Below are 6,413 nucleotides of genomic sequence, written 5' to 3'. Positions count from 1 at the left end.
AAAGTTGGTGGTGGTGGCTGCGGCGGGGTCGGCAATGGCGGGGGGGGGGGGTCGGCGTCGTTGGGGGGAGGGGCTAAAATGTGCTCCCTCACCTCGGGCTCTGGACCCCCCTCCTGCCAAAGTCTGGCTACGCCCCTGTGAAGGTGTGAGATAGAAGTCAGAGAAGGGGGCTGAAGTGTGGAGAAGGGCTGGGGAGAGGATGAGATGCAGGTATAAGGGTATCGGGAGTGCTATGGAGGAATGAGAAAGGAAAGGGATGAGTCTGAAGGGGGAAAGAGGGTGGGAATGGGACTGTAAACATGCTGAAGACCACCATTTGATTAATTACTGCTTTAATGTATCTATTTTTTATTCTTTGCTGGTTCCCAAAAAGCAGTCTAAATATTTTAGCTTATTTTTAGCATATTAGAAAAAAAATCCCCCGAGCTAATTTACAGTTCACCCCTGGAGGGACGATAGAAGACAGCCGGCATGGTTAAAAAGTGAAGTGAAGGAAGGTATTAGAGCAAAAGGAACATCCTTCGAAAAAAGGAAGAAGATAACAGAAAGCAGCATAAGGAATGGCAAGGAAGGCAAAGAGAGACTTTGAAAAGAGATTGCGAGATTGGCTCTTGAAATTGTATTTTAAATATCGGGCCCTGTTTACTAAGCCGCGCTGTAGGTGCGCTAGCATTTTTAGCATGTGCTAACGCTTTAGACACCCATATATTCCTAAGGGTGTCTCCAGGGCTGGTCTTAGCAATTGCGGGGCCCTGTGCAGACCAGTTCAGTGGGGCCCCGTGCCTAGGGTTACCATATGGCTCCAGAAAAAGGAGGACGGATTGAGCCAGCCGGGTTTTACTTCCATTGCTTTCAAAGCAATGGAAGTAAAACCCGGCTGGCTCAATCCGTCCTCCTTTTTCTGGAGCCATATGGTAACCCTACCCGTGCCCGCCCCCCCCCCCCCCCACTAGCGCCCCTCGCCTGCACCTCCCCTCTTGCGCCCACCACCATAAGCCATAATTTATCAGAGTTTAAAAGAAGCTTTAGAGCTCTCGGAACCCCACCTCCTCACCCCATACCTTGATAATTATCCACCATGTTTCAGTAGAGAGCGGCAGACAGCGGCAGTGATTTTCATATCCCGTCAGCTGCTGAGCCTCCTCGCTGCTGCATCCTGCCCTTGCAGAAGCAGGAAGTGACATCAAAAGGGGCGGGACACTGCAGCGAGGAGGATCTGGGCTTGGTAGCCTGACGGAATATGAAAATCGCTGCCGCTGTCTGATGCTCTCTACTGAAATGTAGATGTACATTAAGGTACGGAGCAGGGAGGTGTTCCGAGACAGGAGGACAGATGTGCCAGAGATGCAGGGCCCCTAGGAGCGCGGGTCCCTGTGCTACCGCCCATGCCTAAGACCGGCCCCGGGTGTCTCTATCATTAGCGTGCGCGCGCTAAAAACGCTAGTGCACCTCTTCCCACCTCTTCCCTGGGCTCGTTGATCTCATCACATGGATTCCAGTACCATCTCTATGCTGATGACACCCAGCTTTACCTCTCCACTCCCGACATCACAGTCGAAACCCAGGCCAAAGTTTCGGCCTGCCTTTCCGACATTCCTGCCTGGATGTCCAACCGGCATCTGAAACTGAACATGGCAAAGACCGAGCTCCTTGTCTTTCCACCCAAACCCTCTTCTCCTCTTCCCCCACTTTCCGTCTCTGTTGACAACGCCCTCATCCTCCCCGTCTCTTCAGCCCGCAATCTCGGAGTCATTTTCGACTCCTCCCTCTCCTTCTCTGCCCATATCCAGCAGACAGCTAAGACCTGTCGCTTCTTCCTCTATAATATTAGCAAAATTCGCCCATTCCTTTCTGAACAGACCACCCAAACCCTCGTCCACTCGCTCGTTACCTCTCGACTTGACTATTGCAACCTTCTCCTCGCTGGCCTCCCGCTTAGCCACCTATCCCCCCTTCAATCTGTCCAAAACTCCGCCGCACGTCTTATCTACCGCGTGAACCGATACTCTCATATCACCCCTCTCCTCAAGTCACTTCACTGGCTCCCGATCCGCTACCGTATACAATTCAAGCTTCTCCTATTGACCTTCAAGTGCACTCAATCTGCAGCCCCCCATTACCTCTCTACCCTCCTCTCCCCGTATGTTCCCACCCGTAACCTCCGCTCTCAGGACAAATCACTCCTATCTGTACCCGTCTCCACCACCGCTAACTCCAGACTCCGCCCCTTCTGCCTCGCTTCACCCTATGCCTGGAACAGACTTCCTGAGCCCATACGCCGTGCACCCTCCCTGCCCATTTTCAAGTCCTTACTCAAGGCCCATCTCTTCTCCCTTGCTTTTGGCGCCTAACCACCTTCCCCATTCATGATACCTATACTGACTACATAGCTTGTTACCTTTAGATTGTAAGCTCTCTTGAGCAGGGACCGTCCTTCCCCATATTTAAACTTGTACAGCGCTGCGTAACCCTGGCAGCGCTATAGAAATGCTAAGTAGTAGTAGTAGTAAACAGTATCCTTCTTTTTTTGTTCTTTGAAGGTGCAAGTACATACTGATGTTGGTAAAGCTACACAAAAACATAGGAGACAATTCCTGTTAATGCGTCCCCAAGTTTTGGCTCTGGAAGGCTTATTTTTTTCTGAAATTTCCTTACAAATGTATTGTGAAGTATCAATCTCAAACTTATGTTTTTATTGATCCATCTCAATTAATATGTTTTTGAGTAACAAGGTTGTTGCCACAGGTCAAGTCCCTGTAACTGCTATGCAGGACCCTGAACCGTGGTTTATATCGGCTATCTCACTAAGAAGTAATGATAAGTCTGGCCTCTAAAGTTCATTTCCTTACTTATGGATAGTAGTATCCAGGGGCGTAGCCAGACTTCGGTGGGAGGGGGGTCCAGAGCCCGATGTGAGGGGGCACATTTTAGCCCCCCCCCCTGGCGCCACCGCCGCCACCACCAACAGCTTTGCCCCCCCCCCCCCCCCGCCAACGACCCTCTCAACCCCTCCCACCGCCAACCCTCCCCCACCTACCTTTGATGGCGGGGGACCCCAACCCCCGCCAACCGAGGTCCTCTTCTTTTGGCGCAAGGCTTCGTTCTGTTTCTGTGAGTGACGTCCAGATGGCAACGGTGGTGGCGGGGGAGGGTTGGTGGCATTAGGGAGGGTCGAGAGGGTCATCGGCAGGGGTGTCCAGGGCCATATCCATGGGGGGCCAGTAGCTATGCCACTGGTAGTATCTAATTTCTTCTTTATGATTATCTTTTGTCTCCCCCATTCTTTTGGAGGATTATTTTGGATACCAAGGTCCCTGTTTAGTAAGTTGCGCTACAGGCACGCTCATGTTTTTAGCGCGTACTAAGCATTGGCATGCGCTGTGTAGATGCTCAAAATATTCCTTATGGGTGTCTACACGCTTAGCATGCTCTAATTTTTAGCACACTGCTTTTTAACATATTTTTCAATGATATAGAGATTAGAAAAACTAGTGAGGTAATTACATTTGCTGATGGCACAAAGTTGTTAAATCACAAGAGGATTGTGAAAAATTGCAATAGGACATTATGAGACTGGGAAATTGGGTATCCAAATGGCAGATGATGTTTAAGTGCAAGTGATGCACGTGGGAAAGAGGAACCCAAACTACAGTTACAGGATGCAAGGTTCCATATTAGGAGTCACTGACCAGGAAAAGGATCTAGGTGTCACCGTTGACGATACATTGAAACCCTCTGCTCAGTGTGCTGCAGCAACAAAGAAATCAAATAGAATGTTAGGATTATTAGGAAAGGAATGGAAAACAAAAATGAGGATGTTATAATGCCTTTGTATCGCTCCATGGTGTGACCGCACCTTGAATACTATGTGCAATTCTAGTTACCGCATCTCAAAAAAGATATAGGGGAATTAGAAAAGGTACAGAGAAAGGTGACAAAATGATAAAGGGGATGGGACGACTTCCCTATGAGGAAATGCTAAGCGGCTAGGGGTTTCAGCTTGGAGAAGAGACGGCTGAAGGAAGATATGATATGAGTGGAGTGGAATGGGTAGATGTGAATTGCTTGTTAACTCTTTCCAAAAATACAAGGACTCAGGGTCACGCTAGTAAATTTAAAACAAACCAAAGAAAATATTTATTCACTCAAAGTGTAATTAAACTCTGGAATTCATTGCCAGAGAATGTGGTAAAAGCAGTTAGCTTAGCAGGGTTTTTAAAAGGTTTGGATAATTTCCTAAAAGAAAAGTCCACAAGGCATTATTAAGATGGACTGCTTATTTCTAGGATAAGCAGCATAAAATCTGTTTTACTCTTTTGAGATCTTGCCAGGTACATGTGACCTTCGATCTGTCCCAGTATGGCCGCTTATGTTCTTATGTTTTCATGACCCTGTTGCTCTGGCCCTGGGAGGAGTTGGGGAATTTTTGCCAGATCTGGGTGATATGCTGCTAAAGAGCGGGGGGGGGGGGGGGGGGGGGGGGGGCTTGTAGCTACTGGGGAGAAGCAAAAGGAGCTGCCTCTCTGCATGGCCAGCTAAGCCTTGAGACAAGCAGAGGAAATCCCTTAGGCCCGCTTGCTCTTGTAAATATTTTAATTTACTCATTCCTCGCTAGCTCCCAGACCGTTATACACAGCCTGAGAACTAAGACACTCCACAAGCAGAAGGACACTGGGACTCTGTAAATATGAGAAGGTAGCTCTCCGAAAGTTTATTAGTTACTTACCAAAAGATTAACACAATATCATCGCAGAGCATTTCTGAGACACTTTTTTCTCAGATGGGGAGAGCAGAGCTCTGTGCCACATCTGGTGCCGTCAGTGGCGTACCAAGGGGGGGGGCGGTCCACCCCAGGTGCACGCCGCTGGGGGGGTGCCACGCGCCTGTTGGCTCCGAGTCCACTCGTTCCCTCCCTGCTGCTCCCTCTGCGTGGAACAGGTTACTTCCTGTTCCAGGGCAGAGGGAGCAGCAGCCAGGGAATGAGCGGACTCGGAGCCAACAGACGCGCGGCACCCCTCCCCCCCCCAGCAGGTAAAAATGCACCCGGGGGGAGGGGGTTAATTTCACCGGGGGGGGGGTCGCGCTGCACCCGGGGGGGTGTAATTTTGCCGGGAGGGGGTCGCATCGGCCACTGGGTGCCGTCACCATTTAGTATAGTCTCCCCACCAATACCCTACCATTGATCCCTATTAGCATTTCATTTTCTCACCGGCAATCTTTGCACATTATCAGCTAGTAACTTTTAGACATCAACATCTTTGATTGCCATGACTTCACATGTTTCCAAGTTTCCCTTCAGCCCCCCCCCCCAGCCCCCCTGGATGTTCTTATTTACATTCGTCTGACCAACTGGTATCTGCCTTAACCAAAATATCTTTTGCTCGCAACTTCTTGTTAGTGTCTTGTTATTTGACTCTGTCCACCTGTTGTTTTGAGAACAGATTCTGTCTTCCTCTGTCAGCCTCTCAGTTGCTTAATTCGGCATTTTGCTGCAGTGACATTATCCGAGTCAGACATGGTCTTTGATTTTTGGAGGCCTAGTTCTGAGCTCTAAGCCTGCCTTGACCTGTATTTCACTGAAGGCAACTGATAGCAATTTTATGCGCTCTAGATGAGGAGTGAGAGCTGTTCAGAACTAAAGAGATCCAGAGAGGAGGACCAGCTGTGAGTAACTTGTGAAATGCAACAGGTCTGAAGGGACTCAGCCAAGATTCAAGCTGCAGGTGTGATTTTTGAATACTTCATGAGGTTAGTGGGACATGGTGGGTGAATTCCATTTAATATCCCGGAAAATCCAGACCTTGGACGGAACCAAGGCTCATTCCATGAGGATGAAGCATTTAGACCCTGAAATACAAGTACCAGAAGCCATTGCAAGGAGGGAGGCAGAGAGTAATCTGGAAACAAGGGAATGGATTCCCAGCTCCAGCAGAGGGATCCAGGGGATAGCCAGGCTGAGCCTATAATTTCGTCCCCCACTAGGGACAGGCAGAAGGAAGAAGCTCAGTTCCCCTGGATACGCAATCAATATACCATGCAGCCCAGCTGGAGTGGAGAGGGAAGAAGATGATTGGATGGATTATATGGAAGGAGGGGTAGATCAGAGGGGGGAGGAATCCCAGGAGGGGGGAGAAACCTCTGGAGTGGGAGAGTTCCAAGGCAGGGATGGCCAGCTCCTGAGGGTTTGGAAGGGTGTTGGAGGTGAGAGAAACCTGATTTAATGAAAGCCTGATGTATTTGGAAACCTGCTTTATTTACCTGCTTTATTGAAAGCCTCATAATAATGATTTTGGAAGCCTGCTTCATTTACCTGCTTTATTGGAAGCCTGACTTATTTGGAAGCCTGTTTTATTCCCCTGCTTTATTGGAAGCCTGATTTATTTGGAAACCTGCTTTATTTACCTGCTTTAATG

The 6,413-nt window shown here is 49.1% G+C and overlaps 1 protein-coding gene across 1 annotated transcript in view; it reads left to right on the top strand.

Annotated features, from left to right (window-relative positions):
• The first annotated feature begins 5,525 nt into the window (after positions 1-5,525).
• ACSL5 (acyl-CoA synthetase long chain family member 5) overlaps positions 5,526-6,413 on the top strand; it is a 96,355-nt gene continuing 95,467 nt past the window's right edge. Inside the window, exon 1 of the mRNA XM_030202733.1 lies at positions 5,526-5,748. The gene's annotated coding sequence lies outside the window, so the exon portion shown is untranslated. The remainder of the gene's footprint in view (positions 5,749-6,413) is intronic.

Source organism: Microcaecilia unicolor, chromosome 5, assembly GCF_901765095.1.
Source record: "Microcaecilia unicolor chromosome 5, aMicUni1.1, whole genome shotgun sequence".
Classification (NCBI taxonomy): Eukaryota; Metazoa; Chordata; class Amphibia; order Gymnophiona; family Siphonopidae; genus Microcaecilia; species Microcaecilia unicolor.
This window is presented reverse-complemented; position numbering and strand designations above follow the sequence as displayed.